The sequence below is a fragment of the Opisthocomus hoazin genome, chromosome 5, assembly GCF_030867145.1.
Source record: "Opisthocomus hoazin isolate bOpiHoa1 chromosome 5, bOpiHoa1.hap1, whole genome shotgun sequence".
NCBI lineage: Eukaryota > Metazoa > Chordata > Aves > Opisthocomiformes > Opisthocomidae > Opisthocomus > Opisthocomus hoazin.
In genome coordinates this window covers 1,154,257-1,172,705 of record NC_134418.1, presented here as the reverse complement: position 1 = coordinate 1,172,705, position 18,449 = coordinate 1,154,257, and positions in this window count along the sequence as shown.

Genomic DNA, 18,449 nt, shown 5'->3' with positions numbered 1-18,449 from the left:
GGTCTCAGTGGAGATGGGGTATTCTTCTTCCCCTCGCCAAGCCCTGGAGGTATTTTGAAGTGGTCAGAGCGAGAGGAGTTAGTAACCGCCTGCCTGATAAAGGGATCATTGACAGTGGAAGGAGAGCATGGTGAGGAGGGATTTCACGTTAGATTTGGGCCAGGGCCAATGGACTTAATCATCTTGGCTCCCAGACTGGCTCCCGGTAGCTCCCAATCCTGCCCTTGTTCACTCAGCCGTGTTGGTGTTGGGAAAACATGAGTGGGGTCAGCAGAAACCCTCGTGAATGGATGGTTTTTTCTGCTGCAGGCTGAAAAGAAGAGAGAAAGGGATTCAGACCCACAGATTTCATCTGGAATGGCTAAGCTGGAAGGAAAACAAGGCTTTTCCTGCTAGCCCAGAGTGATGGGATTCAAGTTATGAGGCCCTTCAGGTTCTTCTCCACTAGGCAGAGTGCCCTGCAACAACACTCCCATGGGATAAACAAACCAGGGGCTTGGGGACATGGCAGGATTAGCTGATTTCAACAGCATCAATGGCCTCTGCCTTCTTCACCACAGCATCCCACATCCAATCCATTGTGTGGTCCCACTGGCTAGACTTTACACAGTACTCGTAGACTTGCCCCAGTGCTTCTCCAGCACTTGCACCATCGTATCTACTGGAGATGTGCTACAGTGCCCAGACATGAGGCTCTGTATGTCTGTGCTGTCTGCGTGCTGTCCAGTATTTCAGGCTGAGCTCTCAGTGTTGCACAGCCATGTCATGGCCGTGGCAAGACCTTGCATGTTTGCAAAGAGATGGCAAACAAGGTTCTTCAGGCCCTTGGGCTCTTGGGTCTGACAAGGTTTTTCCTCTGTTTTTGTGGCAGAGCGCATGACAGCCCTTGTGTTGTGGGATCCAAGATAAAATTTACAGCTGTGGTATAAGTGGTTTCAGATTAGTACCCAGTGACTCCACCAAGAAATCTTCACAAGACAAACAATTACTGCGGAAACAGCTGCTGAACATGGTGGAGAAGGTGAAGTTCCCAAAAGAAGTTAAGGAAGCCCTGCATTAAGAGAGGAAAGAAAAGAAAGGCTCAAGAAGACAGGTGGCTGAGGAAAGGAGCAGGAGGTGAGGGCAGAAGCAAGGATGGTTCAGGGGGCTCAGAATTAATGCTGGAGCCATGGATGTGGTGGTGGAGGTTTGGGGAACCTTTCTACTGCTGCCAACAGCAAAGTTTGCATCAGATCCAAAGATGATGCTGAAATTACAGCAGATGGAAATTCTGATGGATCCCCTTTGTGAAAGAGACAGCTGGACACAGAAGTTGAGACTGGAGGAAGAAGAAGAAACTGAAGTGTCAGGGGGTAAAATTATGTAAACTGGTTTGCAGGGGCTGGAGTCAAAACCTCAGGGAGCTGTGTAGTCCCAGAGTTTGTTCTAGAAGAGGGAATGATTCCCGCTGTCGAGGGCAATGATGTGGCAAAGAAGAGAGGGGGGGAATCAGTAATGGGAAAAGGAGGATGACATGAAGGGGAGCCCTTTGTGTGCTGCAAGGCATATCTTGACCACAGAAAATAAGTCTGGAAAGTATGTGAGACCAGATCCCAAGTCAGAAGCAAATCCAAACTGTCTTTCAGAGGTGTTTGTTTGCTTAGTGACTTCCAGAGATGGAAGTACCACCACTGGGAAGCTTTCCTCCTTGTCTACCTTGAAACTCTCACTAAAATTTAAGTCTAATGTTCCTTCTTACATACCACAATCACAGAGAAGACTTCTTGATGTAAGCCTGGAAAAAAAGCACACAGTAAATACAAGAGTAAATAAACTGCTGTGCAGAATCTGTCCCATGCTTAACCTGTGGATGCAGAACAGGTTGTCTGCTTCTGTCATGGAAGAGGAAAACTGAAATCAAGCCCATACATGCTTACCTCTGCTCCAGCACTGTATTTCTGGACACACCTGGATATAAACCCTCATCAACATTTGCATTTCACAGTGGGGAAAATGAGCCATAGGGAAGGAAATCATTAGGCCATACATGAAGCCAGGAACAGAACACAGAGTCCATAGCTTTCCTTCCTCAAGAAGCTATGGATGAGTTTCTCCACTTCCTAATTAAGGTTTTCAAGAACTGCTTATCATAGCCCAAAGAAGTCACCCACTAATACCTGCTTCCAGCCCACAGCATCTGTTCAGGAGCATTTAAAGTCTGTAAAAGAAATCAGTTTTCAGCTGGTACTCTTGCAGCACAAGGCTACCACAAGCACTTAGGAATAACTGCATTTCTATACAGTCATCTGTTCCGTTTTGTTTTCCCAGAGGGTTAAGTACTAATAAAAAGTTAATGGCACTTAGAAAGAGTTTTCTGTGCAAGGGTACACTCCTGAATGGACCCCTGCATCACACTAGCAGCAAATCTGGGCTACCCAGCTTCCCAGGGAGTCGTCCTCAGCCAGCTTTTCGAGCAGCTCGAGTGAGGTATCATCCACCCATCCAAATCTGGACCAGAAATTAAATTCTCAGCCCATTCCAAGCAGCTGGAAGGATGCACCAGGAGGAGGGCTGTCTGACACAGATGAGAAGGGAACCAGAGCCTTAGCCTTGCAGCAAGACTTCCTTGACCATAGATCCGGCCTGCTGCAGAACTGACCTCCCCCCTTCCCTTCCCTTCCTTGGTGGTCACTTTGAGTGCCAGAGAGAACTTTTCTAGCCGGGGAAGCAAGAAACAGGATTGCTTCAAAGCTAGCATGTGCTGTGTGAGTGGTGGAAGCCGCTTTGCTGTAATACTGAGGTCAGAGAAGGTACCAGGACTTAATGTGGGGTCCAAATCAGTCCAATCTACCCAGCACTTTAACAAAGTTGCCTCTAAGCTGGTTTCAAGGCCACATGCATTAATCATCCTTACTTTTCTATCTGATGGAGGACAGTCAAAGCTGCCTTTTGGTGGGCCTCCTCTACACCTCCTTCCTCAGTGTGCTCTGGAATGTCCTGATTTGTGGCTAGGCTGCTTGTGTGATGCAGAACAAAGATGATAACTCCAGGCACTTGCCAGAGAGAGACCCCATGTGACAAAACTCTGCTGTCTTCTATAGTAAGTCACCTGTAAGGGTGACTTGATGAAATATATGTTGGGAGTACTCAGATATGGATGTAGAAAAAGTCTACTGGGTGGCACCAGGACATTGGTGGGAGAGGGACTGGGGTATATATATTTGGGAAAGCAGAAAAAGAGCAAAAGGCAGACTCGTTAGAGCACTTATTTACAGACACATGTCCTTGGTCAAAAAAAAATAACGATCAGGAAGAGCAATGCAGGAAACATATGATGAAGCATCAGAAAGACAGAACAATGATCTGTGTCAAGAGTTTCCAGGAGATGTCGGCACTTCTTCTGAAACTGTGGTCAGAGCACGCAAAGTCTGCCTGAGTTTCTCTTCCAGCCCATTTGGAGCAGCTTCTCTTGGGCTGGAGGCTTCCCAGGCTCCCATGACAAGATCAGACACGACGTTTCGCTTCCTATCTCATGCCATCGGAATGAATGGATGAAGCAATGGGCATGTTCTTTGTCACCAAGGTTCATTAGCGCTGGCGCTCCAGAATGTATTTTGCACATGTGGCAAGGAAAATCTGCACTGATTTGTTCCTTTTTTTTTTTAAACAACAGCAGCAACAAATGTTCTGTTTATCATTAATTAAGCAGCTATGAGAACCATTTCCTTAGGACAGATTATGGTGTTTCATTCGGCCATCGGGTTACAATAGTCAACTGAAATTAACATTAATTGCCTATATGTTCTTGTCTCATGAGCTATTGGCTTCTTTCTGTGCTGTTGGTCATCATGGAGTGGTTATTGTGAGCCTTCAGTTCACATTATGTTTGAGATATGAGATACCCACTTCTGCTCTCTGTCTGACAAATTGACAAGTACCAAGACACCTACTCAAATTTGGTTGGGCACAAACCCAGATAAATATTTTTATCCACAAGAATGATTTTGTGACTGAGATTTTCTAAAATTTCTACCCTCCTCTTCTTCCTCAGTTACCCAAAGGCATCAATGTCTCCTTTGCAAAATACCTAGCAGGATTTTGCCATTTCTGGAAAAAATATGACCAAGGCAGGGAGATAATGTGATCAACTGCTCTTGGTGAGCATATATCCTTGGGCACTGCCTAGGATCCTGCCCTAGAATGGGTGCAAGGGCAAGGCCATCAACCTCACAAGGATCACCAATCCAGCAGCAATTGGCCCACATCTCTTCCGAGACAAGGCAAAATGATGACAAAGATTTAAGTAAGGTCTGCAGGCTCTAGTGTTTGGTGATGCCTGAATCTCTGCCCTTTACTGTCATCACAGTCCTACAGCTCAGAAATAAGACCAGCTTGGTTTCCCAATTGGGATTAAATCTTTACTTTCCCCTTTTTTGAGGCAGAACCATGAAGTGGAGAGGAGCAACCCATGCCTGCATCTACTCTGCCTATCTTACTAAATAAAATAAGCAAAAGCTCATGCCCTGGTCTCAAAGGTAAAAGACAGAGCGCAGATTATGTACTCACTGCAGGAGACTCACTGGCCCTCGCACTTCCTTGAGAGAGTTAGAGAAAGGCACTTTGAGCTGAAACTCTCCTAGGATTAAAAAGAAAGGAAGCTCAGCTCACCAGAGTTTGCTTTTTGGTTCTGTCTGACAAGCAGTGTGACAGAAATACGATGCAGTCTCTCCTTTTTCATATCAAGTTCTGCTTAGATTGCTTCAAGGAGAGTGCACAAGCAGTCCACTGCGTGGAAAGGCGACATAAATCACACCGATAAATCAGGAGCCCAGGCTGCCCGTACTGGCAGAGAGAGCGGAGACTGCAGCAGGTGCATAGATTAGATCCCGTATTTTACTGCTCTCATCACCACACCCTATTCTGACTTAGCAAACGGTTTGTGGAGGGAAGAGTAATTTTCTCTGCTGCCCACAGCACGCAGCGGAGCTTTCTGCAGGAGCACAGGTCCACCCAACAGACCCTCAGGTCTGGAAACCAGGTTTTAAATAAAAGGAAAGAGCTGATTCTTCTAACAAGTAAAAAGCTGCAGGCTGAGTGGAAGGTCAACAGAGATCGTGGGATTACCTAGTTTGAATGCCTGCCTAAGACTATGTGAAGTCACCCCATTTCTACGGGTTTCAGATCGAGTAAATACACTGCTGATCAAAACGTGACATCCATTCAAGCTTTTCTCCAGAATTGGGGAATTCAGCACTCCCCTGTGGAGTTTAGTCCAAACATCTTTACCCTCTCTCAGAGAAAAAAACCTTCTTGAATTTCTCTTTTGCTATTTTGTTTGGCTTCTGCAGTTCCTTGACACGCTCATCTCTGCTGGTCAGGATGGTCTGTCATCCCCCAAGCTCTGTAGAAACATCGTACCTATGCCACAATGCCATCCAAACACCTTTCTTCTGAGCTGACAACCTTCAACTCTCTAACCCACCTCAGACAGGATTCATCTCACCCTAACTTTAGACATGAGGAGTTAAAGGAGGTGAATCCCAGCTTCACTAGAAGATATTTTCCCCAGTTTTCCAACCACTACTCCATTGCTGGCACCACATCTGATGTTTGTTGGTCCTTGAAGTGCTCCAAATCCCAGTGCCCGTCTCCCCATCTCTTCCCTGACCCGTTGTTTCGTGGCTGGTTTTAAGGATTCCTTAATGGAATTAAGGGTCCCATTAATCTTTACTGTGATTTGGTTGCAACAGGAGATCATGTTAACAGCCAGTCCTCTCTGACCCTTAAATCCTTTAAAGAGCTGCTGCTTTCTTGGCCTGTCATTCTCCGGTTGTGTTCTTCCTGCCTGGTCATAATTACAGATGTGTGACTTTGTATGAACACAGCAAGAAAATGCTTTTATGTACTCTGGCTCTGTATGATTGCCCAGTCCTCATCATTACTTGACTTAATCTGTTTACTGAAACTTTATCTGTAACTTTTTCAGGGTTACGTATGTGTTTGTAGATTAACAACAAAATTGGACATCATCAGGACTAGATCTCTGCAAACTTTCTTTCAAAACTCATTCAGCTCACAATGATTTTTTAGTCACATATGTGCCCTGAGACCTGTCAGTCATTCTGTTCTTGATATCATAAATATGGCATTATTGATCTCATTAGTTTGGTAAGAACAAAAGTGCAATGCTGACTTAATCATGATGTCTTTAAGGGTACCTCTGTCAGAAAAGCATACTTGTTCATCAAAAAACAAAAGAGAGTTTGCTTGCCAAATTAGTGTCTCAAAAAAACCAAACCCCAAACAACCAAAAGCCCTCTGGTGATGGGCAGCTTTTACTTCTACAATGACTGAATCACATATCTGCTTTTCTGCTATTTTCTGGGTGAGATGTATTGTCTCAATGACTTCACAGGTACTTGGCTTATTCCAATTTCTGCCTTCAATGGCCTAAAAGTCACATCCACTCTGCTGAAGCTGCTGGATTCTGTGGCAGCATCAGACACATCCTGCATTTTGACGTGAATGATGTTCTTTGTCCACTGTCCTCACCTGGAGTCTCCCCCGTCACTGAGCCTGGAGACAGATCAATGCGGACAACTGTTAGACTTTGCCTTGGGTGGAACTCTGGAGCGCAGCTGTCTGAGAGCACAGCTGTATCCTGATTTCCTCCGTTCAGGGATATAGCCAAATCCTGCATTCAGCAGTTCAGCTCCAGTTAGAGAGTGAACCACTGGAGACACATCTTGGTCAAGACACAGAAATAGTCTCGATGGATCCTCAAAGGATACTTTCCCTTCATTACAATTTGAGCTGCTTTATTTTGCTATAGGATTCACTGATTACTATTTTTCCTATCCCTTCTTTTCTATGCAGTTGTGATATGCAAGTAGGTCACAGTGCAGTAAAGGGAAAATTAACAAAATTTATAAAATAAGAATTGAAGGATAAAGGAAATTCAGAATACTGAATGCTGAAGTAGTAGTGCCACCTCATACCCCCTTTGCTACTGACTGCAATAAAGGAAAGGCAGCATTCAAACATTCCTGCAGCTGTCAATAGCCTCTGAATGAGTTTTCCCATCCCAGTGTCCATGGCCTTCTCTGAGACACGGCTCTCTTTAGAAGGTTTGGTGCACAAACCAGTTTGGAAGAGCTAAGTGGAGACCTCTGAGCATTACACTGCAGTTCCCGGAGGGTCAGAGCAGTTTAACTTGTGTAGAAGGAGAAGCTTCAGAGTCTTAGCTGTAAAGGCTGAGCTAAAGCCAGGATAGTCTAATGGAGAATATTGTCATGACCTGGATTAAAAATCTGAGAGCTACATCCTGAAAAATACCTTTGTTATGTATTACACAAATGCATTTTTAAAATGCAATTTAAAAATAACAATTTTGTCTAAACTGACCTTATCCAAGAAGCTGTATTTTCTCAGGATCAGGCTCTGATGTAAGTCTTAGACGTCAGGATCAAGAATTATTCAGCAGGGAAAGAAATACTCTGGCTCAACCATGCGTTTCATGTTCTAGTGCAGGGCTATGAGGGGAAAGGATGCCAAGAGGACTCTTGCTTGATATACGTTATGCAAAGGGATGATGTGCTACACAGCAAGAGAGCAAGAGTCCCCTGCCCCACCAGGACCTGTGTCAGCAAAGCTCCACTCTGCAGGGTTGCAGCCTGGAAACTTTCCAGGTATTCGCATAACACTCAAGGCAAGAATCCTCCTAATGGGTCGAGTCACCCTTCTGACTCCATGAGTAGCATTTATATTTCACGGAAACATGGGAGCAGGTCTAGTGTCAGATTTAGTTGTCCTGGATTTGTTTTAAGTAGAGGGCTAATTTTCTGCTTAACTGTACATTTCTGAAGGTCCCAACACCTCAGTTCTGGCTGGTGCTGTGGTTTGCCTACATGGCCTTGGCCACCTGATCACTCAAAACTATCTGGAATTTGAAATTAGAGGCATTCTGTCCTTGAAGATGTGCATCACTGTGTCTCAGTTCCCTCTCGTCTGGGCGTGAGGAGCCTTATCCAATTATTTTTTAAACTGAACCTTTCAAAACTGGGCAGAGACTGGCCAGGTCATGAAGTCCGGTCACTGTCTACTTCACAAAGCCAGCCACCTACCTTCATAAACAGAGAGGTGTCCTTCTGCTGTCCCTGTGTTTCCTAAAGGGAGGCTATTCCAGAGTTTCACTGCTATGGCAATTTGTTCATGGCCAGTCTACCCCAAGTGTCCTTTTGCCTTTGAACATAACAGCTATTCTCTCCCTGAAACTGCTTTCAGCAGTCGTGCATAGACTACCTTCCTTCTTATGACTTGCTTCAAAGTTTAAGCAAGGCTAGAACTTGCTTCAAAGTTTAAGAAAGGCTACTTTCTTCTCTTCTTTCATGGCCAGATATTCATTTTCCTGCCTTCCTCCTTATCTACTCAGAGCTAGTTTTGAACATGGGTCATCAAGACTTTACATATTTTCAAGAGTGCTTTTTTCAAGGGCACTAAATCCCTCTCTCTAGCAGAGACACGTTTTCCGACGCAAGACTTTCCTCTGGTGTCCCAGGAATTTTGAAATCTTCCCAGTGAAAGAGCTGTTCAGTACAGCAAGAGATATGTAATAACTAAACCAGTCTTTTCCCCATGGAAGCAAGTGGTAGAACACCTTTTGCCACCACTGAGTTAGAGTAAGGTGAAGCCAGAGTAAATCTGGAAACCTCTCCCTGCGTGTGCTGAAGAACTTGGAGTTGGAGGCCTGACCCATCGCAGTATTGATAAGCCAAAGCTAATCTTTGTTTCATAGATCCCCAAACTCCTGCCTTTTGCAAGTGTGGGAAGGGAAAAGTATCTCTTTAAAGTTAGTGTGGTAGGAACTGCTGCAAGGTTTTCTTCTTTCTTTTTTTTTTCCCTTAGGTGAATTTCAATAAGGTGACCGCCAGTCTCGCACAAGATGCAGCTGCTGTAAATCCAAGCTCAAAATGTCAGAGCCGTAAACTATTTTGATGAAATGCCGTCAAAGAAATCATATTTATCTGGATGATTTGTTGATACTGAATATCAAAACAGTTTGGAGTGCAGTAAAGTTCAGGGGATGCAGGGATTTATGGCACTCTGTTGCTGGGGTTGTTAATAACATTTCAGGAGACTAAACAAGAATGTTCCAGGGACATGGATGGCTCAGGCAGGGGAGGGACGTAGTTTCTTAGTTCCAAAAAGAGCAAAAAGGTCATCGGCTTGTTTACAGGGACAGATTATAGGCCCATTACATTAGGAAGCTCTCTGGACCTGAGGAGAGGAGTTACTCACCCTGGCCTTCATTTTTGTCTTTTTTCAGTTCTTTCAGAAATCTGGTGCCTTGAGGTGGGCCATGGTGTTGGGAAATGCAATCCAGCACTCACATTCCCTGAGCAGATGGAGGGCAGGGTCTTGTTACCTCCATCATACTGAGTACCATCTGACTTCGTTTCTAAAGGAGTTTGGTCCTTCCAGAGCACTGGATTTCTTGTTGCTTAGGTGAACACCCTCCTCATCTTGCTCTCAGCCTCTTAACTGCTCTGGGTCCCAGGGACAAACGTTTACTCCAAGCTGCACAGGCCAATTATATTGTATTGAATGGAAGTCATTTTCTTCCCTTAGTCCCTTTTATTGACTGACGCTTTGCCCCCTTGCTACAAGAGAATACTTTCTGGATGCCTTCCTCCACATGACTTCTTAGTTTGTATTCTGCATCCTCTTCCTTATCAGCACAGATCAGTGATGTCATTCTGCAGTTTTGGCTGCATGTCCATCATGCAGGCCCACTATGGTCTTGGACAGATGACGCGTCATGTCTCAGCAGGACCTGACGTGACCTGGAGCTAGGAGAAAGGAAGCAGGTTCGTCCCAAGGAAGGTTTTCAGGGATGGTCTCGAGAATAAATGCAATTTACCGCCCAACCACCTGAGCCCTTAGTCACAAATTGGCAACACTGGGATATGAAGGTGATAGGAAATCTGAGTCTTACCCCCATATAAACACTGCGCACTTTAAAATCCTGGTTTTGCCCCAGTGAGGGAAGTCTTTTGTAGGAAATGAAGGCATTTTCCACTTCACTTGAGTATAATCAAAAAGCACCAGCTGCGTTTTTTTCTCCTGCCTCCAAGGAGTGGTCACCAAAAAATGATAGTTGGGAGAGTAGCTGTTTCCACAGTGGGATCCTAAATTATGTTTGATCACAGGTTCTCAGCCAGAGGTGAATGGCAGCATTAAAATAATAAAGATCTTTTGGGACAAATCTAAAGTTGGTTGAATTTCCCAGTAGATGTGTTAATCGGTTAAAATAATTAGGGTTTCTAATTAAATCAGGCAGTTTGTGGGCTGTGTTGTATCTCTTCGTGGGAAAAACAGAATAATTTTTGTTAAAAATACAAAAGCTTTCCTCTCAATATTTGACAGGTTTTTAACAACAAAAAGCTGAGATTGTACAAGGGCAAAGAAAAGACCCAAACATTTTCCAGCCAGCTGTAGACTTCTGTAGTGGTAGATGAGCACAGGATTTCACAACGCTGATGCGAAAAGATTCCCAAAAGTTTTAATTTTATTTCTTTCCTTCTTTTTTTTCTTTTTTTTTTTCTTCTATTATTTCTTTTTTTATTTTACAGCATGAACTTCCAGGGTGGAAACAGTTGAAAGCCACTCAGATCGATTCTGAGAAACATCTGTGTTGGAATACTGTCTGCTCTTGTAAAAGGAAAATATTGAACATATTTTGGGGATTTTTCTTTGGATTTTTGTTTTTTAATAAATCCAAAGAACTGGCTATTAACAGGATACTGTAATTATGCAAGACCAGGCAGCTGAACAGATTTTTATTCCAAGAATTTCTAACCAATGCTGCAACCCAGAATCTTATAATTAAAGGAACATAGCGTAGCTACTGTAAACCCTGAGGGTACTTATGTGAGCAGGCTTAATATATTTAAAGTAGGACTCACATACATCAGTCACAATCTGGGAGCAAGTGTCTGAAATTCTGCAGAGTTCAGGAGTCATCTTTGCTTACAACTGCAATGATAGGAGCAAAAGCTGGAAAGGCATGTAGAGTAGAAATGACAAGCCCAAGGTCACACGGTAGCTTGGAAGAAAATGGAACAAACCACAACTCTGGAGTCTGGATCTAGTCAATACCATCCCCATTTGGGCTGGTTATGTAGCCTTGCCACCTATACAGACTGCCTTTGCCACCAAAAAACAGATGCTGCCAATATTGTCTGGGCCATGGTGTCTAGATGATGGGGCTGGTGCTTCTGTCGTTCCTCAGATCGTTCAACTGTGGCTTTCACAGTGGGGTGGCCAGAGCAGGGCTCTGAAACTTGCTGTTTCCTCCAGTGAGGAATGCATGCATTCTTCACTGGAGGAAACAGCAAGTCTTGGGACCACTGAGGCCAGCCCAATGGGGCTAACCTGGACCCATTGGTGTCCCAGCCCCACACTGGGACCACCAGTGTCAGGATCTGTCACCTTCATCTGCCCATGAGCTACTCCATGGCCCTCCCACCATTAACTCACCAGGGCCCCTGTATGTCCTACTGCCATCTGAGGATGTTGGTATCTGGTTCACACGAAGACTAGGACTTTTCATCAAGGATTTCAGGGAAAAGCTACAAAAAAACTGCTGAAGATGGATTAGCACACATGCAGTTTGCAAGGGCAGATAATGGAAATGGCATGCTTGTATGTGGTAAGGGAGAAGGCAAAAATGAAGCGTGTAAGAGGATATTGGTTTCTTCAAATTGATGCAAAGACATCGGCCCAGGAGGAACACTAAAAAATGCTAAATGTACTAGGAACATCAGGATGGAAATATTTTGTAAAATAGAGCGAAAGAAAGTTAGGATCTATTAGAACCAGGTGAACCTGGCTTAGGACGATAGACCTAGGTTGAAATGTTTATAACAGGACTTGATGGGCCCAAATGCCTTTAGCTCAGCCTTGCAGGGATGCAGAGCTTATGTGAACACACTGTCGTGTGTATGTCTATGTCTCTGTCCCTGTCAGTGATTTCTAATGTATTTCTTGTCCAATCTCAGCCAGATCTTTGGGGTGTCTCCAGAGCATGCTGTTCATGTCAGAGTCATGAAACTAGCAGTAGGTGAGGACAAAGATAATATACTGGATCAGCTAATAGAAAAGATCAAAACTTACCCTTCATGAAGCCTCAGAGAAACCAGAAAAGATAATTTCTATTTTAAACGGGGCTGGGCACACAACTAGCTGCTTAACAGACTCTCAGGACCTGCCCAGCTTTTATGGAGCGACGCAGGCTCACAAAGCCCAGCTCTGGCCAAATGAACAGTCTTCTGCTCCAGCTCGTGTGTAACTCACAAGCCTCCTCCAACCTGGATGCACAAAGCTGAATTAGTGGCAATGGCAATGGGACCTGGCTGATCTCAGGCTACCGAGAAACTCCCTCCCCACCTGAAAGCCACCCAAAGAGGACAACTATGGACAGCCACGATGCCATTTTTACAGGTTCCCTATTCAGGACCTAACAGCACTTTAATGGAAAATGTCCCTTGGCGACCTATAAATCACTATTTATCACTCTAGAGGCCCCTACAGTCACTGAGATAATGCATCAGCATTATAATATTGATCGATGGATACCTACTCCCCACCCTCAGCTCTGTCAAGCACTGCTCTCCCTTGCATCAGGAATGAAATACTGTGGCAGGGAAGATGGAATTTGGAAACCATCAATTCACAAGCTCTCAGCAAGTTGTCCGGTTTTAACCTGATTTTCATAAGGTAATTTCCTGAGGAGTAATGCTTATTATCACTGCCAGGGACCTAATTGCACACAAACAATAAATAAAGGGCTTTCTTTGGGGCTTTTAACATTTTTATTTTATGACGTTTTATATGACTTCAGGACTGCTACAGATGAGGTTGTAATCCTTGCTAACAGAGCCAGGAGTGGAATAGCTATCTGCTGTGAGCGTAGGCATGGTCCTTAGCTCCAGAATATCAATGTCTTACACATATCTATTCTGTGAGGTAGAGAAATACCCATTTTCAAAAGTAAACAGTAGCAAAAGAGGGTAAGGAACTTCACCGTTTTCCCAGAGGAGATTCGTGATGAAAATCAACTCCCATCTAACACCGCGTCTTCAGCCACCCACTCCTGAGGATTTGAAAACTCTTCGCAAAGTGGGATGAATTCATCAGACCCCTGGAAGTGGTTTGTTATTTCTGCCCTATTTTCCCAGATGGTGGGTGAGTAGGAACGTGGGAAAATGAACTGGCATGGTCAACAGCACTACAGCAACAGAGCTGCTGTGTTGCAGGGACCAGGACTATCCAAAACCTGAGTAAACTGTGAGCTCTCCAACTCTCCCACATGGGCATAAAGAGCAAAACCAATTTCCTTGGCCTTCCACAGCATCTCTCAACCAAGGCCTTACCCAAGACTCCACATGGTCTGGTGGCCAATGCCTCTAGTATTATGTCATTTTACTATGGGTGGCAAATGAGTCTTTCAGCGGTTACATTGTCCCACGATCTTTACTATAGCTTGAAAAGGGTTTAGTTTCCTTCTAAATGTAAACCCTGGTCTATACCAGCCTCTCTGGATTAAAGTCCCATGTCCACTTTGGTGCAGAGGTTTCGAGGCTTTCTTTTCCAAGCTCTCTGATTTTTGCTTTATTGCTTGTTTCTTATCTAGGTCTCCACAGGATGAAAACAAGGAGAAAAAAGGATAGAAGAGGGACAGGTTGGAGCAGGGAAAATGCAGGCTGGCTCTCAGGCAAATTTCAACTCTCTTATGTCTCGTGGCGTACATGCCAATGTATCAAACTGGAGGACACCAAGCACTCCAAATGCATCATTGTAGAGTCCTGAGTTAGACAAAGTGGTAGGACAGGGTAGAGTTCTTGATAGTGCAAATATCTAAGGCTTTGCTGAGGAGTTGCCTAAAAAAGCGATGAATCCAGAGACTCGGATTTGTGAAGATGTTGTGGTGGTCTAAAGAGAAAGGTAAAAGTGTGTTACAGGGTTTTACAAATGTGACAGGCAAGAGCTTAACAAGTTCAGCAGGGAGAAAAGTCTTTGCTACTCTTATTAATTCCCCTGGGAATGCCCGCTGTTGATTTTCCCTGCAGAGTTTTTGATTTCTACATGTGGTCTATGGAATCCTTTCGTGGACTTTAGCATGGCCCTGCTGGAGACAACTTCTCTGTGATGGAGAATCAAACCTCCACCGCTGCTCCACCTCAACAGTCTTCCAGTACCTAGAAGAAACCTCAAATACGGCTCTCCTCCTATCCATTATCACTCTATTCTGCATCCACCAGTAGAGATGAATGGAAGAGGAGGGACTCTGGTCTCTGGAGGAGGGACCAGTTTTGTCTGGAAACTGTTGTCTGACATGGGAAAGTGAACCATGCAGGGTAGGTCACTGTCATTTGGCAAAGCAATCCACAGCCAAAGAAAGGAATCAGCTCATCTGTCCATGATATATCTCCAAATTGAACTGACATGCTTCTGGCTGTCTTCTAGCCAAAGGCATGTGACCCTTGATGGATTTGACCATGCTACTTTGCAGTTTTTAAGTCCCTGCTGGTTCCTGACTCGCAGTCTGCTTCAAAGGATCTAGTGTAGACACCCTGAGGACCTGGATGCCTTAGTTCTCGATGATGAGGTCCCATTTCAGCTTTGGTCCAGGAGTTGATTCACTCACTGGCACGTGGTATGTGAGTTCCTAATCTGCTGTGTGGTTATTCCCACCGGGAAAGTTCACCAAGGCTGGTGGGGCACTGTTTTGGGAGAGCCAGATGGAGCCATTCAGGAATAACGGCAACCAAAATCCTGCCTTGGGAGTGGTCTGGCCATACTGGTGTTGAGCAACTGTGTTTTTCAGCATACAGAGCTTGCAGCGCTGTCAGTCAGCTCCATTTTTAAAGTACTAAATTCACACATAAAACGCATGGCATGTTTTGAAGAGAAACATAATCTGTGCAATTTCTTTGAAAAATTATGGACACTGACATTTTACACCTGTAATTATGATAAAAGCTCTCAGCGCAAGCCTGCAACTGTTTCCAGCAAATAAATCATCTTAACCCCTTGCTTTTAGGAATTTAGGGATCAACCCTCAGCTATAAATTAGTATCAAGTGATAACAGCCCTGCTCACAGCTGCCATCTCATGCTTTGGAGATGAAACACACCACGGAGGAAGTCGGAGTGGTGGCAGAGCCTCCTCCCCCTACTCCTGCCACACTGTTCACTAAGAGGAATGTCGTTACTCATAAACTATGTCCATGCCCGCAAGCAGTGGGCATCCCCAGTTACATCTACGGAAGATTTGATCCACACAGGTACTGTGTGAACTGCTGAACAGTAAAACACTCTTGTCCAGGTCGTGTTCAGCAGATTCTCTTTGCAGCTGAGATGGAAAAAAAACCTCTGTGCCTTCTGCTTTTTTTTTCTTGGGAAACTTATGAGGATACTTGGAGCAAACGACACTATGTGATTCGAATGCAGATAGATCCCATGTTCAGAGCTTCCCAGCATTGCTTATTTTTATTATTGTTTACTGGGGGTTTTTGTGTATTCAATATTAGTTGTCGTCATCATTGTTGTTGTTACAGACCACAAGAACAAGCGCTCTGTGCACACTTGAACCATTTCAGGTGACAGGTATGGGGCCATCCGGTGAGTCCCACTATTGCAAAGTATCACTGGGTTCATGCCAGTTTGATCTGCAAAGGGAAGGTTTGAATCAGAGGAGTAGGACAAATAAAGTGAAACGAAGGTGCATTTCACATCAGAGGATTGTGTGGAAACAGGGCGACCACCAAGTGAGGAGGCCAGTCCTGGACTCCCTGATGAAGCGTGAGCAGGACCTTGGGAGGGAGAAGTGGACATCGCAAGAAGATGAGATTTTAGTATTGGGAACTGAGAAGCTTTTCACTTGTTTCTGCTGAGCCATTGCTTCTTGAAGGTGACTGGGAGCCAGATGCAATTTCCCTGACTTCACTTGGCCAGAGCACAGACGCCTCCAGGAGATCACTTTGTTCTCCATAATGGAGCAGGCAATGATCTATCTCTTGGATAACACAGAAAACAAATCTTGCATGGTGCTTACCTCTGGGAGAGAGGTTTATGCTGTAGCTGTCCACAGGTTGTCAGACAAACTCTCCACCGATTAGGCTTCAAGTCCAGTCTGGGGTCTTGTGAAGGAGCCTAGAAAACCAGCTTGAATGAGCAACCTGATTTTCAAGGGCTAAAACTAGGAAGTTCAATCCCACCTGAAGGACGGAGGCCAGGCCTTGATGCTATGGTGTCTGGGGCTGGAAAACCAGAGGTGCTGTGTCCATTAAACCCACAGCATCCAGACCTACAGCACAATGCTTGAAGAAGATCTTCTGGTCACTCTGTGTTCCAGGCAGCAGGAAGGTGTGGATGTGCTTGCTGGCTTTGGAAGGGGATTCATTTCTTCAATGTCCTCCCCCAATCTTGGTAGATGCGATCCAGTCCCACTTTCCCTTTGGCAATTTTTACATTTTGCTTTGGGGGGGGACTTGAAGCTCCTTATCCCTGTTGAAGCGGTGATGCTCGAGAGCATTGGCATAGCATTGGGAAGAGGAATTCCCTCCTCTGTGAGTATCCTGAAACAAGAGCTGGGAAAATGAGAATAGATGGCATTAAAATGTATGAAAAGAAGAGCCACGCTAACGATTGAACAACTTCCAGCCTCATGACGATCCTATGTCTTTGCATGACATAAACCTGGTCAAATGATAAGAAAACCCAGCGTTCACAAGGCTGATCACCAAAGGGAGAGGAGAAGGAGCTAGAAGACATCTGGGGAGGGGGTGGCAAATGCAGGAGAGGAAGGGAGGAGAGCCACACACTTTCCCTGGACCGGGAGAAACCCCAGCGTACCAGACAGACGGGGTTCCCGTGGAATGTGCTCCTGCCAGGGTAATGTTCTGGGCTATGTTTGTGCACAATATTTCGAGACATCTGACACCACCGAGTGCTTAATAGTGGGTTAGCATAATCCCAGACTCTTTGCGGTCACAGGAGGTGGTGGGGGGAGATGGGGAAATAGTGTCACAAGTTACTTTAATCACAGGGAAGTAGTCTTTTCCCTGCAAAATACATGACCCAGGAGGATTATATACTTGATTCATCTCAGAGAGACATTTTTATGCCATTGTCTTCAAATTACCTGCAGTAAGTGATGCAACTTGAAGTTAACCTTCAGCAAGGCATCACAGGTAAAAGGCGCCTCATCCCATAGAGCTAAAAGAAGAGCATGGGGTTTAGTGATCAGAGCAAGAGATTCTTCAGCTGGAAGCGTGAACAGTGCCTCATTGTTAGAGCAGGTTACTCGTCCCGAATTTTTGGATTGTCCCATTGGTTTACTGAGTCCATTGAGCAAAGGGACTCTCTTAGTCTCACCTGAAATGGCGATGGTTAGACTTCACTCATAAACTCCACGGAAATGGAGCTCATGGAGGAGTAGCATTTCACTTGTTCCCCAATACAGAATTTTTAATTGTTACAGAGTTTCTCCTTTCCCTTGGAAAAAAGTAGAGGTGAAACAGACAGCAAATTTGTTTTCTTAGCGATGAGAAGCACACCTAAAATGATGACTTTTCATCTTCCTGTTGTCCACAGCTTTGGAATAGTTTTCTGCTGGTGGCAGCTCAACAAGACAGAAAATGGTGGAGGAAAAGGCATGATTTTTAAAATGAATGACGACTTCCTCCCACACAAGAAAAAATATCATTGAATTTTATATTTCTCTAAAACACATCAAAGATTTTTTTTTTCCTTACCTTTTCAAGGGAAAAGGAGTTTTTATCAGAAATCAATTCCACTCGCTGTGATTTTGACACTGAATCCACAGTTGTAGTAATCTCATCCCAGTTCATTCTTTCCTTCTTGTCCCCCAGAAGAGCACCTGAAGAGATGTCCAGGCACTGGAATATCACCACCCGTCTGTGAGGTACTCCCTGAAGTTATTTCAACTGGACTTCTTATAGTTTTAATCTGCATCCTCCTCACTTTCCATAGCAAAAAAGTAAAGGAAAAAAATGATCCAGAGAATAGACTGGTGCCTAACATGGTCCATACCACGTGGATTGGTGGTCATGGGTCTGCCATCATCCCGAGGTCGCAGCCCAGAGCTTACCCCCACCTTGTGCAGAGGTGGCAACCGAGGACCTCTCACCCCACAGACCTGCATTAGCACCTGACAGCCTTGCTGAACAGGACAGGGAATCATAAAAACAGACCAATTCGGCCTTCAAAGAATGAGGGCAGCGAGTGGAGAAGCTGGAGGACAGCAGTTAGGCAGACAGACAGATAGGTCCCCCTTCTCCTATTCTAGCTCTGGCTGAAGGTTTACAGCAGGGGAGGAGTGCTATTATGTTAACGTGGCCCATTTGCCAAATTCTAATTACAATCTGATCTATTGACTCAAGCTAA